At 35.4% G+C, this 24,329-nt stretch overlaps 1 pseudogene; it reads right to left on the reverse strand.

Moving 5' to 3' along the window:
• Nucleotides 1-9,474: 9,474 nt before the first annotated feature.
• LOC118929506 (metalloendopeptidase OMA1, mitochondrial-like) lies at nt 9,475-22,059 on the reverse strand (annotated as a pseudogene).
• Between the last annotated feature and the right edge of the window lie 2,270 nt (nt 22,060-24,329).

Genomic DNA, 24,329 nt, shown 5'->3' on the forward strand with positions numbered 1-24,329 from the left:
ATATTTTGCACATGCCCCTTACAATTTATTTCTCACACCACTGTTCTAGCTCTGGTCATTGCCTAGAAACAAGCAATAACCTTATTGCTGAACTCTCTACCTCCAGTTTCTTCTCTCAGCATTCAATTTTTCATTATCTAAATGATTTATTCAAAAACTGGCCTATTCATTCAGAAGCACAGCTTTGATCTCACCATTACTTATTTAACAACTCCTTACTGCATTATTAAAATACTTATCTATAATATGTATTAACCATTTACCATATGCTTAGCACATGTCCTGCATATTTTCATTTCCTAATGTCAAAATCATGAAGTAGATACTTTTACTACTTGTATTTTACAGATGAGGAAATTGAGTCTTAGAAGCAATTTGACTACAAACTTTGTAACAGCAGGAAATGCAAGAGCCAGAAATTAAACAAGGTCTTTCTTTCTTTCAAGACCTTATGCTTAATCATTGTGTTGTTATATGTTAAAAACCAGATACTGAGTATTTGCCTTCACTTTGCCTTTACAAACTTATTTTGCACAGTACAATGCTGTGGTGCTTCTAAGGATGCCATGTTCACCATCTTTAACCTAGTCTTATTCATCTTTAGGCTTTGTCCATCTTTGTCCTCGAATTCTTATTATTCTTTTTCCTCATATTCAAACCCTACATATTCTTGAGAACCCACCGCAAATTCCATGTGCTCCATAAGTTATTTCTTGTTTCACTTCTGAAAGTAATGCCTCTTTCCTCTGAACTGCCTTAGTCTTTTAATCTATTCTTTGCACATGCACATGATCTATATCAATGTTTTCTCTTACACTTTAATTTTGTCTTTGATTATATATTATACTTCACTTGCCTATATCCAGTGAGCTCCAAGATAACAGAATGTTCATCTAATTTATCTCTATGTGCCTCAAAGAACATAGCGCATTCTCCCCAGTAGATGTTCAAAAAATATTGTTGAAGAATGGATGCAGAATAGACAGATGTTTCTTTTACTCTGTAAATCTTTCTTATTATATTAACTTCTACTGGCCTAGATCCAAGATGTGTTCAATATCTTTCATGGGCTCACATTCAAGTGCTATAATCATTTAACTATAGGGGAGCTCATTCATTATCTGTAGTTTCATAGAACAATAACCATTATGTCCTGTATTTTACAAGTATTTCAGGGTTCAAACTACTGTCTGTTACCATTATCACTCACTTACTACTACCTGAGGCACGATATCAGCAAGCCAGGACCCACTGTACCATAGATGATGCTATTGCAGTTTAGAGAGTGCCTGTCAGGTTATAATCCAGCTTTATAGGGAACTTAGGGGAGCTTGAAAATTTCAAGAAGTGAACTTGGTTTCTGTCTGGGTTAAGGAAAGTAATGCAGTGCAAAAACAAAATAAAATAATAACATGCAAAGAGTAATAATAGAAGTGACTTCCTGTATTCTTCATTGAAATAGACTAACAATAAATATATTACAGTTCTGGCTTTTCTCTCAACTTCTGGCATTTGAGTCTAAAACAAGTTTCACATCTTCAGTGGGAAATGGTAGATGACAATCCTCTTATGATATAGTATCTCTCTGCCTCTGGTGAATTCTGTATCATCTAGATGTTCTGAAAGTTAGCAACTTTTTCTTTTCTTTTTCTTAGACCTGGATCTAGAGTGTTTTCCAAGTTTCCTGTTAGTTATTCTTAACTTCTTCTCTCAGAGTAGATTGTAGTTTGCCAGGCTTAAACCAAAGCTTTAGGTAAGCATTTGAAAAGTTCTTGAAATGTTTTGAGCTTGAAATAATTTTAACCTCTACACCACTCCCAAAACATAGAACAGATTCATGCCTCTCTTAAACTAAAATTTTAGCCATGTCTTTGAGTCAGTCCAAACAATGAGCTCCATGTGAGATTCAAAATGTAATTTAAGATCAGTCTGCTTTTAGAGTTCACCTACTGAAATAGAACATTATTTTGTTTATCATTTGTACACCATCATATGAATATATCACCTACAATGTATTTTTCAAAATTATGGTTAGTCACAAAGCAATGTTATATGTCATGTGCAATCTTAAATATTCTTATAGATATTATAGTAACAAATGGAATATAAATTGCTTAATATTAATGATATCAATCTTTGATTATAAAAATAGGATCACATTTTGTATAGTATCAATTCAAAATGTTATATTGTATCATACAATTAATAACTTTTTTTTGGAAACAGTGAATCATGAGCTGAAATTAATATGTTATGGAACTATAGCTAAATCTTTAAACTAAAATTTGTAATGCCTCATTAATACCGTTAAGTGTGATTACTTTTACACTGAGATTTGTTCTAGTGTTTGACATCTTTCAATTAAAATAAATACTAAGTAAATATTTACAACTTAAAAAAAATCAAGGGTTTATTTTTTCTTATCTCAGATTCTGTGACTAGTAAAAGGTGTTACAATGATCAAATAATAATTTTATTAAAAAATCAGACACAATGCCAACTTAGCATATAACCTCCAGCCACTGACGAGAGAAAGAACCACTCTGTAAGGACACAAGGACCTCATCACTGCCCTGATGTCACCCAACAAGTCTGTCCACCCTCTTTTCTAGAGTGGCTATGTAGAAAGTGATGTGACAATAACAGCTAGCACTTAAACAGTAATTCTCTGTGTTATGCATGGTTTTAGCGTCTCTTCTATTTTACTTCATTTAATCCTCATCACTTGTTTATATATTTATCCTGTTTCATAGTTGAGGAAATAGAGGTGCAGGTAGATTAAGCAACATGCCCCAAATTACACAGGCTTTTAGTGACAGAGTTGAGATTTAAACCAGGTAATCTATGTCTAGAAGTCATGCTTGATTTCTCTACATCTAAAGGAAAGGGCTGTGTCCAAACGCCAGGGCACAGATGGCTTTCTTCACCTAGAAATAGCTGCACCTTCTAAGAGGCCCCATGGTGTCAGCCAAGTCCTACAGATGGTTTCCCCACAATGGCTGTAAACTGTGGCTACTTTAGGTCAGACTCATTAATGCCCAAGCAACCTGTACATGACTATTCTCAACCAGCCCCAAATAAAGGGTGGTCATGGGTTGGGAGCAGTTGGCATCTGTCCACGGGAACACAGTGCCCAGCTCTGCTCTGGAGTACTTGGCAGAACACCGGGACGTCTATACCAGCACTCCCCTGCCCTGCCCTGCCTTTCTTTCTTTACTTTATTGTGGTAAGAATACTTAAGAAGAGATACAGTCTCAGCAAATTTTTAAGTGTGTAATACAGAATTGTCAACCACAGGTTCAGGGTTGCACAGTAGATCTCTAGAACTTACTTATATAACTGACATTTTATAGTCATTGAACAGTGTGTCCTTTGTGACTTGCTTGTTCTATACATATCTTCACCCAACAGATGACAAATTTCTAAACTCTCATTATATTAAGATCTGAAGGATAGGAGTGTTTAAGTGCTATTAGTTTTCCTTAATTTTTCACACACTCAAAAATATAAAGCTTTTTATGTTTTGGTTTCAGTTTTGTTTTTCCTACAAATTTTCTCTCCAAACTGTAGCTATAAGAGTCCAAATATGTCTGTCCTACTAGGCTATCAGTCTTTTTTTTTTGTAATAAGTGGAATACTGAATTATTTTTCTTTTTATCACTGATGAGTTAACAAAATAGTATGTGTGCCATGTATATACCTATGTGTGATGTCTTTAACAAAAATTTTAAATTTCCTTTTATTTCATTGAAAGATTACATACTATAGGAAATAATCATATATTAACATATTTTACCATTACCATTGCTATATAAATTTTCATAAATTGTTAATATTTCCAAAGGAGAGATAAAAGACCCATGTGTTTGTTGTAGCAAACCCGCCAATATATATAGGAAGGGCCTCTCTTACATGCAAGTTAAAGGCATTCATAGTAGAAGGAAGGAAGGGCGTTCGTGCAGCTTCCAGTGCTCCTTGTCTCGGGGCTACTTCAACATGACTTAAGCAGTAAGGCTGGTGTAACTTCCCGTGAGAGGCAATATCCTGTAGTTTAACAGGTTTTTTTATTAAGATGCCTTTCCCTAATGATCAGTCATTGTACACATTCATTACATGATTTCCTTCCATTACATAAGGTCATTACTGAGGAGGAAAATGTGCAAAGTTCTAATTTACAGTGTTTATGATAAAAGGTACTAAATTGCTATTATTGGTAATAGTAGTAGTATCATTAGGAAATATTCTATGTGAAAGCTTTGGACTTGACTTTATATTAATACTCTGTGCAAATACCACATTTTTTTTCTTAAATATACAGTGGTGGGAGAGCATTGAAGATTTTGACTCAAAATTAATAGAATTTTCTTATAGATTAGGGTTAGAGGAATGAAACTGAATACCTCAGAGAAAGAGTAAAATATTAGCAAATACAAATGTGTAAATAACATATGCTAATGAACAATTAACTTAATTAGTGATATAATCTTTCATCATTTCATTTTATTAAAATAATATCCCATTCATTTTTGCTGACAAGTCAGTATTCTTTTGAAATTTATTTGTTAACTGACTCTTTTGAGTAGAACAGAATTAGAATTATGGATTTATGACACAATGGTGAACCACAATCAAAGGCATTACCACAAAACACAAGTTTTCCATTCATTGCACTGTGTTTAAATATCAATCCAATAGGCAGTTGCCTGAAACACAAACAAGTATCTCCCTGTTCAGCAGAACATAAAGCTGATTATACAAAATGATTTTCGCCAGTGAAAGAGCAGAGCACTGGATTAAGAATGATGCTAGACAGCAGGAATACAATTGATTTATGATCAATGTAATGCTTTCAATAATGGAATAGTTCAACTTTACAAGTGTCTAGGCGGCACTGAAATGTGATGAAAGGACTTTAAGGGTGCAAAACCCAGCTGCTATGGAATCTCAGAGAAAAGAGGATTTTTTTTAAAGCGGCACAAATTCTAAAATAAATCATATTATGGCAAATATCTTGTGACTGTACCTTTTGTAATATCTAGACAGGTAAAATTGTTACATTCCCTTAACATAAAAACCTATTTAATTTATCTTATATTTGATACACAATTTATAAAGTATATTTATATTAGAGACTTGTATTAAGTCACATAATATCAGTAATCATAATTGCAGTAGTTTTTTCATGGTTGAAAAACAGGTTCTGACAATTTCTTAATCAACTTTGTAAACCTCTGCCACATACTTAGTAAGAAATTATCCTTTGAACTGTTTTATCATTGGGCTGTGATCCAAATTATAATTACTTTGATCAAAACCATCCTTTAATTTGCAGCTGAATAGTAATTATCATCAGGAGGTTCTATAGATGATACAATAGAAATTTGTATCTAAGTTTGCAGAAAATTCTATCAAAAGCAAGTAAAAGGATAAAGTGTCCTTGTTTGAAGTAGGCAGTTGAGGTCAACAATTTTGACCTCTCATCAAGATCTGCTGAATAATTTTGAAGGAGCACAGACAAATTAAAATAGTCAAGATGCCAAAATCTGACCTAATGCCAGACTTCAAAACAAACTTTTCCAAAGTCCTTGAAAATGAACATTCCATAGTGAATATCGATATGACAAACTCTTTCAGTTTGGAATGGATTAATTTGGGAAAAATGTGCAGAGAAAAAATGAGAGTGGCCCTCTCCAAGTATAAGCCTCTCCAACTTCTTTAATTACAGGCTCTTCTTGAATAGATTATCAACAAAATGGTACATCTTCTTAGGTATTAAACATATGGTCTGAAAAGGCATTCACTAAGCAAGGAAAAGAATAATTTGTTGAGATTTCATCTTCATACCATCTACTTATGGGACTGAATATTACCCTAAACAACTTATTACTTATAATGTTTTATCCTACATGAGTCACAAAATTAAATCACGTTTTATCAAATGCTTTCAAAAGCATTATATTGAGTCTTACCACATTGTTCTGGAGTAAGCATTTTCCCAGTTAATCAGTTTGTCAGACAACACATTTATTAAACACTTTTCTTTCACCTGGTAATGTGCTATGTCTGGAATATTCATTGATAAACAAAACAGACTTGCCTCTGACACCAGGAGTTTAATGGTCTAATCAGGTCTAGGTTGAAAGAGAGGCAATAAAGAAATAATTATAAGTAAATAATTTCAAGTTTGCAAAATGCTACAAAGAACAAAATGACAATTTATATACTATAGTTATGAGTAAATAATTTCAAGTTTGCAAAATGCTACAAAAAATAGCAAAATGAAAATAAAGTTCAACCTTATTACTTTACTTCCCCTGGGAAACATATCCAAGAAACTATTGATCAAACTTAAGGATACTATTTTAGTCTTCTATGTAAGACATAACACCTAGAATCCCTGACATTCTCTCCCAGTGGTGTGCCCTCTTGACAATTATGGAATGTCAACTGATCAGGGGATCAAGGGAAAATCACTCAGCCAATTGTATCAGTCGTTCCCTACCACTATCAAAATTGAAATACCTGTTTTTTTGAAAAACTATATATGGCAATTATATAATTTGGAAAAGAGTTTAAGTGCTTATTTCTGGACATATCTTGATATATTCAGGAACTCATATGAAAGAAAACTTTCCTGGGACACAGACACTCAAGTTTCAAGAAAGCAGGTGCATTTCTTGTCCCCTGTAGTTACTTCCAGTTCTTCAAAAAGTGCTTGGTGAATTGTAGGTATTTCAATTCCTACACTTCAGTGAAAAAGTAAATTGGAGTATAAGAAAAGGAAAAACATATGAAGGATTTTATGCTAATTGGAAGGGAAAGTAGAAAAAGATTAGGGCAACATGGTCATACCAAACTCCAGTGGCCCATTAGTATAATGCCTATATATGTTGATGTTGTTAAGGAGATGGCTTTGGTGTCCTCTTCATTCCATGTCAGAATAATCAACAATACATTCAAACAATTACTGGATGTTTAACCTGTTTTCAGAGGGAATCTTACATCAAAACAGCAGTAAGTGTAAATGGTTCTTGAGAGGCAGAATTTTGTGTTAAGTGGGGAGCTTTTTACTCCCCTTAAGTCAAAGAGGTAAAGATAAGAAGGTCCAGATGAAGAAATGAAGCATGGAAACTAGTATATTAAAATAATGGAGTCTTTCAAGCTGTGCTTTGCTAAGATTATTTATTATTATTATTGTTACTTGTACTGAAAACCCATTAAGTCCCACCATTTATTATAACTATAGTCTGCCACAAAGCATTTTCAAGAGCCCAAAGAGAACTTCATAAGAACATATGAGAATTGCATAGCTTTCCTAGAGGAGAATGATAAGACTTGCAGAAATTAAATACTATGGAAATTTCTGGAAATATGTTTCTATCTTGTTTGAAGAAGAGTAAAAAGCTAATTTCAAGTAAAAATTAAGTTGATGAATTTTAGAAGAAATCTTAAGCCTAATAAACTATTCATTTTCCTTCAATACAGGGTTTCATAAAACTTTCATAAAGACTTCTTTTCATGGGAGTATCTGGTAATACAAAAATTATTTCTGTAACAGACAAAATTATAAGAATGGCTGCCAGTGACCCTTGTCCTCCCTTTTGTGTGTGGGTGGAATCTATAAATGATGAGGTATCATTCCCATGGTTATATTATTTTTAGCAAAGGGGAGATAATCTGAGTGGGCTCAATCTCATCACATGAACACAGAAAAAATAGAAGTTTTCTCTGGCTAGTGGCAGGGGTTAGAGAAATTTGAAACATTGGAAGAATTTGACAGACTATGATTTGGAGGATGCCACATGCAAGGATCAAAGATCAGTCCCCAGGAGCTGATTCCCAGATGAGAAATGCTGGGGCATGCACACACATAGACTTGCACACATGTACATACATATACAAACGTGGAATTTTCCAGCTCCAAATTTGAGTCACATAAATAGGAGGCTTTTCCAGCCATCTGGGAAATTTACTTGGTATTAATTAAATAAATATTCTATATTAAAATATCTAGAAAACAATTTTAGACCTAGGCATTAGTTATAAAATTACTCTTTCCTGTTTTCTTTTAAAGTTATTTCCTTCCATACTACAATCAATACAAGTAAAACATAAGCCTTTTATCAGTTGTATCTACTTTGTATCATCACAGAATAACTTATTTTATTCCCCCTAATCAGATATTTGACTGACCTCTTACTGTTTTTAATCAAATGGTGAATAGAAAAGTAGCACTCGAAGAAAAATACTTACATTTGCATCCTATTTTACAAGTTCTAAAGAACTTCATCTCAAATCCAGTTTGCCATTAGAAGAGATATAATTAAATTAACTAAATACTTTCATATACATTTCAATTATTATTGAAATAATCTTATTTAATAGGTTGTGAGTACTTTCCTTTTGCAGAAGAGAACTGAAACTGAAAACTGACTTGATTTGTATGAGTCAAGCACTAGCATATTAGAGAAATGGGATTATAACATAAAATATAATCCCTGCTCTAACATATTTCACAATTTGAAAGCTACCAAGTTTCAGGCGATATGATCTAACCATACTCGTCCAATATGAAATATCAAACATCATATTCCTTTATGTGAGTATTATTTTAAAAAATAATTAAAATAAAACAGCTCTGTGGTGGTGACTTTAATATTTTTGGCTACTTATCATGAATAATTGACTCTCATATCATGAGATCAGTTACACTGACAGAGGGAATAATAGATGTGATTACATTAACTGCTATATGCTAACATTTTATATGGCATATATATAAACATGTTGTGACCTGTTATTTTTATATTTTGATATGAATTTGTTGATATTATGTATAACTATGTAATATATACTTAGTTATTATTAACTGAACTATAAAACTAAATCCTAAATTTTACATACTTTTTCAATATTTCAAGGTGAGAAATGGTTAAAATCTTTAAAGCTAAGGTTAGTGTTAGAGTGAGAAACATATTGTAGAAGACAAAAGTTCAGACTCTAAAATTCTAATATGGGCTCAGAAAGTCAAAAATTGCATGATCATACCTCCAGAATGGAAATAATAATAGTAAGCACTACAAATCCTTAGTTATAATGATTCAAAGAGATGATCCCGATAGTGTTTGTCACATTATAAGAGTATAATTAGTATTAGTTTTTGTTTTGCATATTATTATTGGTGGTGATGGTTCTTATAAATTCCATGTATGCCAGTCTTGTCAAATATTTTAGTACATGATTTTTTATTCTCTTTTTGAAAACGTATGATATAAATTTATTCTGACATTTTCCTCATTGGAGATATTTTAAAATAGATTAAAATACATCAATATTTCATGAAAAATAAATACCTAGTAGAATTTAAATAATACCTATAACATATGTGATTTGACCCAGAATATCCACGTTTTCATTTCAAACATCATTTTTTTAAAGTAACTTAAAAAATGACTGCTGCATTTTTTATATATCCTATGATTTATGAATTTTAATTAAACTGACAGTTACTTTCTCCACTGTATATGTTAATGATATTTACTTCTGTTTTTGAATGGAAAGAGCAACCATTTTCTGTTTTTTAAAAGTGATATTTAGATGTTCTGTCTCTGATTCATCGAGAAAATGCTTCATGTTGAGTTTGAATAATAATCAAGAGTCTGGCCCAGAAAGTGGTAGGCAATTATAAATGTCTCTAGTTTTAAGAGGCTGAGATCTGACTCTATACAAGTACTCAGCTCAATTTTCATGAGAAGGATGGATGGCTGACCATTCTGGCAACTTTGGACGACCTAGGAGGCTATCTACAAATTTCATATGCTGCCAAAACTGTCTCTGACTTCCATACAATCCTCTGCTGCAAGCTGTAGTCCAATTTCATCAGCTTCAGCCTCCAGTGTTCTACTGTATGGTCTAGCAAACATACACTACTGCAATTTAGATCATATCGACTGGCCCAAAAGGGCCAAGCTATCTCAAGGACAAATGGCCCAAATCATTGTGAGAAAAACCAGACATAGGAAATCCAATTAATGACCCAAGCTAGTCTCTTCTGCAGCATGCCCAAGTACTGCATGCATTACATCATGGCCCAGAAGGACGGCAAGTTGATGAATATCAGTCACACTATTTCAAAGCCCTGTGAAAATAAACACTTGTGCATTTGGAAGCACAAAAGCATTTTCATCTGGGGAATCAACCACATGAATAAATCAACTGATCTCAGAGATCCCAGGAGTATCTTTATTGCCTTCAATTACATGATAAACCACTTCCTTAAGAATCAGGTATCTTTCTCACTAAGCATATCATTCTAAAATTCTTTCATCCATGCTTCAAATTTCAGTTTTGATAAAAGTGTGAAATATTCTTTCTCAATAAGAGTAGCTTGCTCCTTCCTTTAATTGGACGCACTTGCTGGTAGGTAAAATTAAACACTGCGAAAAGCAATCCAAACTACTCAAACAAAGGAATAACTTTCATTTATTCTTCCTTACACTTTCTTTAAATAGTTTGTTCTTGTTAGGAGGGAGTGCGTGCCACCATTTCCTCATGCCCCTGCCTGCAGTGATTGCAGGCAGTTTCTGCACTGGTTTAAGAACAAGCAACAAAAGAGAAACTGGAACAGTTTGGAACCATGAAGAAGTGTGGAAACTCCTGTGTCTCTTATGGGAAAACAGTGTGGAGGACACAATACTGAAAGAGCAGTAGCTACTGCAACTTCTTTTATCAGTAGCATCTTGAAGGAGTCATTCATTTCATGCAGTAAATTTTTGAGCAATCATCCGAATTTTGTTACTTCTGGTGCTCAAAAGGAATCCATTTTTTTGGTATTAAAAATCCTATAGAAGTGAAGATTTTCAGGCAGAAAAGTCAACCTATCACCCTGATTTACTCCCAGGCTCTGATATTTATTTACTATGTGGTTAATTCATGCTTGATGACAATCCTGTGAGGTTACAGCTAGTGTGTTACATTTTCTCCAGTTGGCCAGCAAATTAAATTGGAAGGAAACAGTTTTTAGGAGCCGCCTGTGGTCCACAGTTGAAACTCATTTTCCTTTTGCTTGATTTCCCCAGCAGAGATGGAAGTGAAGGAGACTCCTCTGACTTGACCTATGCAGTAGCCAATAATTTTTTATTGTTGTGTGAAATTTGTTGACAACTTTAAGAGAAAATATGTGACAAAATACAAGCTGGTTTTATCTGAGTTAAATTACAGAAACCAAACTGCTAGTGTGTATGTAAGCACAGGTACACATTTCTTAAAACAGATTTGCCATTATGCAGCTGTGAGAACTGGAAAACAGTCCAAATAGTGCGGGTGTCTTCGAGTCTGATGCTAGAACTTGAAGTCCATTGAACAGGCCATTGGTAAGAGTATATACGTGTATTTGGCTGTAAAGTAGGTGAGAAGAGGGATAATATGGAACCCATAAGTGTGAGTTAGAACCTAAAATTAGGAGAGATTGAAACTTGTGTTAGATCTAGCTGTCTCTAACCCTGATATATGTGTATTTGTAAAACAAAACCAAATTAAACAACAAACTGACACCTTTTATCAATGGCAAAAGACACATTGGGTACAGGAGAAAGAAACTGAAGGAAATTTGGGAGAATCTGGAGCAATTGCAGGCATGGCCTCTGACCCACAAGGTGACTGAGCAGTAAGTGTTACCTGTCACTTGTTAAGTTGTGAGAGCTGCAGAATGGCTGCTGCTTTGCTTCTTCCTGACGGAAGCCCACTTGGAAATCTTTGATGTAACTCACGCTATGGAAAAATATACCAGGAAGAGATTTCAGCGAAACATAGTTCAACCAAGTCAAGAAGACACATTATAAGCCAACACACTAGCAAAGAATTAAGTTATAACAAACATAAATTAAAAGGTAGTAATAAAATAATGGATATACATCATACATTTGTCCAAACCTACAGAATGTAGAATACCAAGAATGAACCCAAAAGTAAGCTGTGGACCCTGGGTGGTCGTGATGTACTCATGTAGGTCCATCCTTGATAGAAAACTTACCTTTCTAGTGAGTGACGTCAGTAACGGGGGTAGCTACGCACGTCTGGAGCAAGGGAGTCTATGGGAAATCTCTCTACCTTCCCCTCTATGCTGTTGTAAACCTAAAACTGCTCTAAAAAAATTAGTACTAAGAAATACTTAGGATCTTTCTTAGAAAGAAAACTAGTTCCCTTCTCCACAAGTTGAAAATGACACTTGAATTATTAAATGTGGTTTGGGCAGTTAAAGATCAATTAATTCCATGTGCTACCAAGCGTGGTTTAGGTTTGTTTCATGGTTTTTTCTTTCAAAAGTGAGATGAAAGGGGGGAAACAAAAGAAAGTCTAATATTTTCAGAGTATGATTTTGAATCCTTTACATTTCCGATTTTTTAAGGTTATTATTAAAATGGTTCTATTACCATCAAATTCATGCATAGGCAGCAGTTTGACAAAGTTTTTTAAGAATACTAACTGAACATTTTATTGAGTGTATAAAATGGTAATAATGCGTATATTAAAATTCAATTTAAAACAGATAAATTGAGCCAACAATTATGCCTTATTTTTCAATTCAGATGTGTTTTTTATCCCCAATATTATTCTTTTATTATCATGAAATCTAAAGGATATATCACATATGGAACACTATTAGTGTTTTATATTGGAAATAAACTATTCTTGAGACTAAGCAATTTTTTAAAAAATCTCTCCTCCCTTTCCTTCTTATTTCTAATAGAATCCAATTTAATCTTATTCAACAGATTGGCAGAAAGCATTAAGCAGACACATTCTTAAGAATATGCAGCCCAAATCATGTTTTTTTCCACTGTGATAACTGCAACTGAGTATATCAGTAGAATGGTTAGCTTGAGGCTTGAGCAAATAAACCAGTTCGTATGGTACTCTCCTAGGAATAACACTGTTATTTGACTCCTTTTCTTTAAGTAGCTTCACTAATAACAAACAATATTATTTATCTTTTAATGTCTTTTATCTTCAAGACTAAATTTGCTATAAGAAAACATATCCTAATGTTAAAAATACATATATATATGTATATATATGTGTGTATATATATATATTATATGTGTATATATATATTATACATACATACATATATACATATATATATATATATATGTGTGTGTGTGTGTGTGTGTGTGTGTGATTGCAGGATATACTCAAAGTTAAAAGTAGAAAGGACCAGCAGAGATTCCGTTCTGTTTTTCCCCAGAGGAATTGAAACCTGTTTCTTTTAATATGAAATCACTCTGCATTTAAGACCATGCTGAAAGTGACCACTGGTAGAATGAATGGAAGTTTTGGATTCACCAAACTGAAGACTTAATCAATATAAGGGATGGACAAGGCAAAATGATGAAGGAAAAGTCTTAGAAATAGAGATTAAATCATTAACGTGCTACTTGAGAACTTGAGGATTAGTTGCCTCAAGTTACCTGTAGGGGCAATGTTTTGAGTGTTTCAGAAGAAACACTTAAATGTTAAGAAGGAATTATTCCACCTTTTCATAATTTGACAAGATGGTTAAACTTCTTTTCACTTCAACCTCCAGTTCTAGTTAAAGCTAACTAGTACAAAAGGAACAATCATACAATTCTAAAACATATAGTCCCAGTTATTAGTAGCATTTGATTTTACTTCTGTTACTTGACAAAATTTATTGGTATGATTCTAAAACTAAGAAGTATGAGGATAATGTTTTAAATGTATGATTTAGTCCAGTGCAAAATAAATTTCTACAGTAAAATCCGTGTCTTTAGTAGCAGAAACCAAATCTACTGAATTTCATACAAAGACTTACTTTTCTGATAATAAGGATTTGCATAGAGTTTTCTTTGTGAGGAGTAAGCATGATTTTTATGTTTTTACCATCAAGATTTTTTTTTTGCTCCTGATATCGTTAATAGTATCTAAGATTATTTAAATATTAGAATTGTGATTGCAAGAACAAACAGCAGCTTTTGTTGAACTCAGAATGGTCTTTATGTTGTTGAATTCAAAGAATTTGAAACATTTGGTATTTATTTCTTGGTTATGACATGGTTAAGAGCAAGGAAAGAGGAAGATGTCGTCTTGGTTTTGGGAAAATAAATGAAAGATTACTTACAGTAAATAGATAACTCTCAAAAGTAGTCTTTTCAGGACAAACATCAGATTTCAAAATAACAAACACAGGATAATATCTTTTATGTGAAACTGAAACGCATGCAGAAGACCATGTATTATTTAACTATGCAAGCAATTCTAGTGAACTGGAATTATAAAAAAATCAGCACAGGAGTGAAATGAGGTTGGAGAAAAGTACTTGGAGTCTTCAACATTGATGGTATATCAGTTTTTATTATATTTTACATAATACCTTTTCAGATTTAGAAATTTTGTAGTAAGTTTTTTGTTGTTTCCTTCTTTTTAAATACACATCTGCAAGAATCTGCCAATTATGTAGTTGGGAATGTATAAAACCACTCTCACTACTGACATTGACTTCAAAGTCAGGGGTTCCCAAAACTACTCTCAGGTTGGGTAATTCACAGCAGGGTTCACAGAAACTTACTGAAAGCTGCTCCATTAAAAGTGGCCAGGGGAAGAAGCCCCTAGGACAGATGTAGGAACCCTGTGAAATGGAGAGCTTCCACTGTCCTCTCCCACGGGGTCATGGACAGCATTCCTTTCAGGGCATCAGTGCCTGACAACATGCTGGAGTCCTGCCCTCCAGGGAAGCTCACCTGAGCCTTGATGACCAGAGTCCTGATTGAGGCCCTACACGGGCACATTAGTGACAGTCCAAGTGGTAGACCTCAGCTTCCAGCACCTCACGAGAACTGATACCACTTAACAAAATGACACCACCCTGAATCACACGGGTACTAGGCTACTGTTTGGCTGGCCCAGACTAACAAAATACTTTCATCAGACTTCAAATTCCAAAGGATGTAAAGATGACCTCTTAAAAGTATATAATTAATTTTAAAGATAATTTAAAGTAGAGATGGATAATTTGTTAAGTATGTCAGCACCATTATTTTATAATAACAGTAAACTTATTTCAAATAAAACAATTATATATTAGACTACTCTTGGCAGTTTACTCTATCACATTTTAAGGATCTTGGGCCTTTGGTTGAGTGCAGTTAATCTTTCATTCACTTAATAGAATAAGAATTAGTCCTATTGACTATAGGAAAACAGAGACAATGAGTCCCTGATCATGAAGCTTATATATGAAAACTACAAACTTTAGACACAAATGACTCCATCCAACCCCTCAACCCCAACTCCACTCCTCCCCATACACACACACAGTCCATGAGAACAAACTTTAGCATGGCTTTTTGAGTTCAAGATCATATCCCTTGGACAATTCCAGCATCCTCAATGAGAATGCTCAATGGGGCCAAAAGTATTTATTGTTTGTTCCAACCAAAACCTATAAGCCCCCGACCTTCCTTTTCTCAGAGCATTTATTTTAGAAAACCTCCAAATGTAAATCCTTTGTCCACCCATTGAGATGTATATCATCTATAATCCAGAAATGTCTTTCTCAAGGACCTGGGAACCATCCTTTTGAAATGAGATAATCGAGAATGTGCTTCAATACTTTCTCTTTAGCACATCCCAGCAGTTGATAAGCCTCCCACCTATGTTTTAGAAGATTTAAACGTCAGTTCATACTGGAGTTTCTCTCATCTACTGCAGTGGTCCAAATGAAATGTGTTAAGTGACCTTTGACCAATGCTCAGCTCTGTTTCTCTTTGACAGTTTCATGGTGCTATGACTCAGATCTGGTGAGGAACCACCACCAGACTCCAAAACCTAACAACTGGACCTCTCAGCACTCTCCAAGACCTTTGTCCGCTTACTTATTTGTGTATCCAGTGGTGAACTGGACTCCCAATCCAGTGTTGCAGACAGACATCTGTTGAAGTAACATAAGGACAAATTTTGATTCTTAAGTTTCTGAGCATCCTCCAAAAGTGGGGTTAGAGGCCCAGGCTTCCCTGTTTGCTAGGAACAGAGGCTGGGTAGAGGCCCAGGCTTCCGTGCTGGTTAGGAGCAGAGGCTGGGTTAGACCTCCAGGCTTCTTTGTTTCCAAACTATCTTTACTTGAGAACATGTAAGTTTCTTAGTCAACTGAAACTCCCACGTCTTAAATTCTTACATATTTTGTTATTCACCAGTACAAACCTAATTCAATCCACTTTCTTTCTTGCTGGCAAAAACTTTAGTAGAGACCCTCTTGAGCTACAATTGCCTTCTGGGGATTCTGGGATATCTCCATACTAGTCTACTTAAGAGGAGCCTTGGAGCAAAAGGGAACACAGTTCTTGGATGTGCAGCAGTCTGCTTACTTTACCTGGTATGAAGAAGCCAAAAAATGACTAAAATAACTCAAGCGTCACTCAGACTGTGAAGGCTCCCCATAATCCCCTTCTAGATTTCCCCCCCCAACCTTCTCCAGTATGTCTTCAACCAGCTGTGCCTCCAGCCCCTAAACTCCCTGTTCATCTCCTGCAGATAAAAGTCCAGGGTACAGCCCATATCTGCTCTCGAGCAAGACCGAAGGCTAGAAAAATCAGAAAGTTTATTTATTCCACAGAAAGCTCCAGAATTGTGGGCTCCCATTGATTTCAACACTTGCTAAAATTGTAAGGCAAAAGGGCACCGAACCCTGGATTGCCTAGCTCTCAAAAGGAGGGAAAACACATGAAGTCTTCACCACCTTACAAGAAAATTATTGATTACTCTCCAAGGATGAAAATGTCTAACATTTTCAACTGTCACTAAACTCACGAGGGAAAATGACTCTTGGAGTTGAAGGAAACTTCACCACAGTTCTCATCAATTCTCATCAATAAAAGTTTTCTACCTTTAACACCTCCATTCCACTTCCCTTCTTTGGAATCATAAAATTTTACCAGGAAGGATTTTATAATTTTCCTCATGATATGCCTCCTTCTCAGCCCCTTAATACTTGCATAGGATCTGTTAAAGCTTAGTACAACTGATGGTTACAGTACAACAGTAAGTCTGTTAAGAAAAGAGCTGAATTCTCATGAATCAGGGTATCTAAATTCACTGTGCTCCTCAAAGCACTGCTTCCACAGGTCCCCACCTCCCCACTTCATGCCTATGCCCCTTAGTGTCTTTTCCCCCCAAGTACCTCCAACCCAATGAACCTGGCACTCACTTAACTGAGGACTTAAACCAACTTTTAGACAAAATTATTTCTTTTTTGTAGCCCCAAAATCTCCAGCATGCACATATCTCTAATTTATACCCACTCTAATTTGCATGCTTTCTAAATGGATGAATTTCCCTGCTGAAACACCTCAACAATATCAGCTGCTAAAACATTTCTAGAACAAATTTTCTCCACTTGGGGTATCCCCTCTACCATGTCTACTGACTGAGGGCCACATTTCATTGACAAAATTACACAGGATATCAAAAGACAACATGAATTAGTCAAAAGCTCCACTGCCTTTACCATCCTCAGTCATCAGGCACCGTAGAAAACAGCCAGTGAGATCCTCAAACCAAACCAGCTGACCTTTTGAAGAGCTAAACCTACAGTGGCCGTGAGTGTCACTCAAGGCCCTTATGACTCCGAGATCCTCACTTCCGTCTCTTTACAGACTATTCCCCTTTGAAATCATTGCAGGAAGACACATGGAAATGCTCTACTCATTCTCGCTAATAGAGGATTCTGATCTAACTAACTGACAGATGGAATCAGAGATTAATGAAATGCATACAGTCCTATAACCGATGAAACGTCAAGGCTGCCTTTCCCCTGAAACTCTGATCAGTCCTTACATGATTTATAAATAGGAGATCTGGTATTTTGGAAATGCCACCATTGGAAAACTAACCTGGAACCCAGATCAAAAGGTCCTTACATTGTTTTACACATTGCTAAAACTACTATCAAATTATAATGATACCCATCTGTTCACACCTTAGCTCACTGTACCCCATGCTCCCCTACTGGGACCATTATACTCTCATTCTCTTAGTCCACCAAGCAGCCAATGAGACAAACTAGAGCAATTTCTGGGTTTGCTCTCACCTGCCCCTCTCAGCCTTAAAACTTGTATCCCTTAATAATTGCCCCACTTACTCTTTTAGATGTGGTCCTTGCAAGAAGCATTATATACACCTAACCAGATAAATCTCCTCTTTGAAATGATACTAAACTATGTCTTAATGATGTTCAGGACTGGGAAGATGATGCGGCCTCTTTAACTCCAAGAATGTGGTGTTTTACTAGAAATCAGTTTAATGAATATAGTCACAACCACTAGAGGTAGTAACAAGCCCTATTATAATTTCAAGGAAAATTATTTTATATACAGTTATAAAGCATACAAAGTGCTTTCAGCCCGCCAGACTGGACCCTGTTATATGGCTTATACTGTCCCTCAAATGGCAATCTAGGACAAACTTCCCAAAGGGAAAAGCAGGAACATGAGATTTCTTGGAACCTCTGGCCCTGAAACTCCGGGACAAACCATTGCTGGATTAGAGCAGCTTTAAATCGGTCCTGGAAAAAGCCATTGACTCGGCTGAGCTTACAGGGCAATCCGTTTCAGCGTCTTTCCCCTCACCATCATTTTAGCCCCCTCCTGCGCTGGAACAGTGCTAGGAAAGTTAGCAGTAGAAATGAAAGAGGCTATCTCTACCTTAGGAAAAAACTATTTTTTCTAACCATGAAATAGTTCAGTTTCACAAAATGACTATAAAACATGCTTGCCTTGATCTACTTACTGGCATCTCACGGAGCTGTGTATGGACTAGTGGGTTCCCAGTGCTGTGTATTTGTAAATAAGTCATAAAGAAATAGTCATAGCACAGGTGCATGCCCAACAAGCAGCCAGCATAACTTAAACTCTTCCAGAGAATAACTAGTTTGAATGTCTTAACTGGTTTCTTTGACTTACTGGACAGCTTAGGGGACTCCTCAAGGGACCAGGCTTCTAACTGTTATGCTTCTGTCCCTGAAGTGTGTCGTTACTCCCAAGGACAGTTGTGCTGCATGGACACTCCTAAGCCTCCTCGGTTGCCTCACCTGGCACTTTGGTCCCTCCTGAATTGCACAGAGGTCGGAGGCCGTAGCTGGGCCCTTCTCAGGGACCTACATGCGATGATTTGCAGTTGTTCTGTCAGCAAGAAATCCATTCTCTCTCTCAGAAAAAAAAAAGCTGAGAACTGCAAACTCTTGGTTCAAATGATTACATCCCCAAATCACCCCTGATCACCCTCCCCCCTACACACACACACACCACTGAGAAACTTGGCCAAACTTTAGCATAACTGCTATCAGCTCAAGGCCTCATCTTGAGGGTGACCCCAGTTCCACTAAAACACCTCCCTGAGAAGGTGCAACACTTCCAAAACAATTTAGTGTTTGCTGCAGCCAAAACCTGACTATAGACTTTTGACCTTCTGTTTCTTAGAGCATTTACTTCAGAAAACCCCCAACTGTAAATCCCTTTTCTACCCCATTGAGATATAAATCTTCTATGACCCAGAAATGCCTTTCCCAAGGACCTGGGAGCCATCCCTTGAAATGCAATCATCAAGAACAGAGCACCTACGTCACAGTCTCTGCGGCAGAGTAAGGGCGTAATTTCAGTGTGTCAGCACGTACATATGGCCTAATCACGCTGGCCAGCATCCCCCCTCCCACCCACTCCTCCCCCACCCAAGTTCCAGGGTACTTCTCCTTTAGTACACCCCAACATTTGAAAAGCCTCCCATCCTTTGTTTCAGTGGACTGAGCTCAGTCTCGGTTTATACTGGCATCTTCCCCTCACTGCTGTGATCAGAATAAAATCTGTCTTGTCACTTTAGATAAATATCTGGCTGTTTCTCTTCCAGACATTTCAGTGGAGTAAACAGGCATAAACCAAATAAAGAGGCACATAACACAATGACTGTAAGTGGTAAATAATGTCATGGGAAAATAACAAGGTGCTATGGTGGAGAGTAAAAGTGGTATTTTTCTGTGTTGGGTTGACTTGAACAAGTGATGCATGAGTTGAAACATGAAGAATTAGAGAAATCATATAAAGAGATGAAGGATATTTTTACAGGCATGGAGAGATGAATTGAAAAACACAAGAGGTAAGAAAGACAATTGGATCTGGTAGGAAACACAGATGACTCAAGCATAGACACAAAAAGACAGCATAAAGCTGAACATGTCAAGTGGGGGAACAGATCATGCAGTAACTTCTTTTTCATTGAGAGAGTTTGTATTTTATTACAAATGCTTTGGAAACCATTAAAAGAAATATGTGAATAGATAATGAATCATTTTATTTTCAAATTTCCGTGGTAAGCTTGTGTACAAAAAGATGACAGGAGAGAAAACATATAAGTAAGAACAGCAGATAGGTTAATGGGGCTGTCCAGTGAGTAAAAGGTGATAGGCAAGAATAGCTAGTTTTGAGGTAAGTTTTTTGGCCAAAAACATTGACTGTATATTGGGGATAAAAACTACAACATTTAAGACATATCTAAAGTTTCTGAATTAAATACTGTGGAGATGTTTATTCCAGTTCTTGAAAGTTAGAGAAAGATTAGACTCTAAGATACAAAAAAAAGATTTTGATTTTGATTGTGCTAAATTTAGAAGTCTGAGAGCTTTCCAAGTGGAAATATCAAAAGCTCAGTGAAAATATCTTGGCTGTAGCTATACATGCGAAAGAGGATGCATGGTATTTAAGTGAATGAGATCATTCGCAAATGATGATAGAGGGGGGAAAAAAATAGAGAAATGAGTACCTATGATCTGAGAATCTGAGTCATTTAGAGAAAAGAGAGGCCAGGAAAGCCTAAGAATGGCTGTCAGCAAGGCAAGAGAGATACCTGACGAGGAGAATACTACCAAGCCAGGAGTAGATCTCTTGAGTGAGATCTGGTCACTTCTCTCAAGCGTTACCAACTAATCAAATATAACAAAAATTCTAAAAGCATACATTGGATTTAATTAAATGGGAAATAATCTCTGACCTTAACAAAAACCAGTTTCACTGGAGCTGTGGAATCTCCTCAGATTACAATAATTTGGAGGATAATTAGGGAATGGGTTATAGCAATACGTCAGCCTGGACTATTACAACCTGAAAACCCCACACTACAAATATCTAAGAATACTAGGTAATTGTTACTTTTCAAAATAAAAAAAAACAAAAAGAAAATGAAACTGAATACTGGGGAATAGTTCATGAGCTCGTGTAGTGGGACACAAAGCAGAGGAGAGGGGAAAGGTGCCGCTTCAGTAACTAGAATGTTGCCTTTTAGTGTCATGTTGAAACAAACCTGCCACTTTTCTGCATCGTATAAAGCATCTCCTTATCTTCTCTAATTCCTTTTTTCTTATGTTTCACATTCAGGGAGAGCTTGGGTGAATTCTGAATATTTTCCAGAGCTCTGAGTTATTGCCCTAGTTCACACATTTATTATTATGGTGTGGAAAATGGTGATCGTCTCCTAACTAACCTCTCAGACCTTATTCCCACTAGCAAATGCTCATCATTACGCAGTTTCTAAAACAAAATCTGTTAAGGTCCCATTTCTGCTTAGAACAATCAATGGGATACTATCAAATTCAGGTAAAGGTAATAAGTTGCTCATGAGGTGGCTCCTCCCTTATGCTGCCAGATTCTGTTCCCTTTATGTCACCATCAGCACCCTATCCAGTCATAGCAAACTATTGGCCAATTTCAAATGTCACTACTCTGGTTGCTACACATGCTGCAAGGTCTTTGATATTTTTCTTCAACTAGTCCATCTGAAGGGTTAATGAGATTAGTCCAACCAGTTTAGTTCTTTGTGATTTCTGATTAAACTCAAATTATCTCCTTTTAATATATTTTCTGACTCTGTTTCCCCCCTCTTGAAGGTAGAAAGTCCTCTATTCTTCTATAATGCCTTGAGCCCCTTTCTTATAGTAACACTTACCACACTTTGCAATGTTAAGTTACCCAGTAGATCACGATTTCCTTTGACGTGGACCATGTTCTTTTGGGCACAGCTTAGAATAAATGCTAAAACATGTTAAATGAATAACTAATTATCACTTGAAGACTACTTTTTTAAACTTTTTTCTAAAACCTTGATTTTTAAAAATGTTCAGCATTCATTCATTCATTCATTTTATATCAACTTGGTGTTAAAAATCATTGTTTTTTAAATTATTTTTCTATGTGTTATTTATTCTTGAGTCTATATTTGTTTCCATCCTTAAAGATATTACTCATAATATTTTAATTAACTTCTTGTAAATCATATCATATAGGAAAGCTTTGGTTGAAGTTAGAGGAAATGCACATTAAACAGCTGTAAACAATAAGGAAAGTCACTGATAACAAAATTATAATTCTGACAAGGAACATGCTCTTGTGCTATTGGATCTAGTTATTCAACATGTGACCCTCTTTTTGGAGGGTCTTATTGGTATGAATTGGGTCACATGTCATTTCCTGTTGCCAGGGTCACACAGTGCAACAACTGGATTAGACATGGTTTCTGACCAAGTGCTCAGGAGGAAGATTGGCTGAGAATCCTGAGGAGCCAACTTTGGACTTCCGTCCTGGTTGCTAGTGTTTCTAAGTCAATGCCCTTCTTCTAAACCAATGAGAGAGGTTAGGGGTGGTTACTGTTATAGATGATGTTATACAATGTTACTACACATATGACTCTTCACCAATATCTGAATACTTTAATTTATATTTGTGTGTATGGATTCATGTTTTTATATACATACTTAAAATTCAATAACTAATGTATGCCTGAATTGTTAAAGCAATGTTTTTTTCAAACACAACTGGTGCTTGTTATTTCTTTTTGAGGTTATACTCAAATAAAAATGATGTTAATTAAACATAGAAACTGAATTGAACTATAAGTGTTTTTTATTACATAGATTATTTTACTCTAGATTCAGTTTAGCATCATATAAAGCATACTTTTTAAATATAAAATATCTAACTTGAACAAATGTATTATCCAGTTTGGTATGAATGATTGGAACAGAAATAAACTAACTTTGACAAGAAAGTAGCTACAAAGCAAAGACAGCTCACTTTGGAATAACTGATTTTTGCAAAACTTTGGTAATTTAGTTAATATAAAGGAATACAAGAGAAACATTGGTTTCATACTTTCGTTTGTGAACATTTTTCTTTCTCATACAGTCAGAAGATTCCTTCTCATATTTAGTCTGAAAATGAAAGATTATTAAGGATTCAAAAGTCAAGCATATAAGATAAGAATTAGTTCAATAATGTACATTAAATTTGAAGTGTTTTTGATAAGAATTATATCAATAAAATACATTAACTTGGAAGTCTTTTCATTTGAGATATTTTGGTAATTTGTCTCTGCAAGGTAAGCTTGTTTGTTAGTAGCAACAGTAGGTTATTATAAAATAGTTATTTTTCAGAAATAGACTTTTCTAATAAACTCCAAGGCACCAAAAAATATCAATCTGTGCTATACAAAATTATATTATCATATTTTATAATGATTTATAATTTACAAAGCACATTCACAAATAGTGTCTCATTTATTTCCTATTTAAAGCTCAGCGAAAGATACATTATTATTCATATATATGAATAAGAAAACTGAGAATCAGAAATTAAGTTATGTGTGTGAGGTAACAGTAATAGAAGGAAGAACTGGAACTTGAATTCAGACTGTTAAATCTCCTTCTAGGGCTCCTTCCCCCTCTGTCACATCCCTTCATGCCCACATTCCAGTTTAGAGTTTTGAAGAGGGTTTATTGTTTTGCCACATACAAGATTACTAGACAAATTTTGGGAAACACATGCAAATATGATGCTAGCTTCTATAAAGGTAATGCAGGAAAAAGTATACTAGAGAAAAGGTATATGAAAAATATCAAAGGTATGAAGAAAATGGAATAAAGATTACTACAGATGGATCTAGAGGGTGCAGAGCAATTAAGGCAATAACTCCCATCTGTTATCATAAATTCTGCCACTAGGGAGCCCATGCTTGTTCATCAGACAACAAAACAGTGATTCCATTTCCATACAGCTTCCCCACAAGATGGCCTTCCACTAGCTGTGAGTTTCTGAAGGATAGGAATTTTGTGAGACTTTGACCAAGACAATGTGAAACTTGGGATTTCAGATTTGAAGTGATTAAAAGAAACACACCCTAAGCACCTATAACCAGAAGAGAATGTTCCTTGTTTCTACCCCATAGGGCATTCTTCGTTACTGAATCTTCTTACTGAGAAAGTGACCCTTTCTTCCAGG

Source organism: Manis pentadactyla, chromosome 19 (assembly GCF_030020395.1).
Source record: "Manis pentadactyla isolate mManPen7 chromosome 19, mManPen7.hap1, whole genome shotgun sequence".
In the NCBI taxonomy this organism is placed as follows: Eukaryota; Metazoa; Chordata; class Mammalia; order Pholidota; family Manidae; genus Manis; species Manis pentadactyla.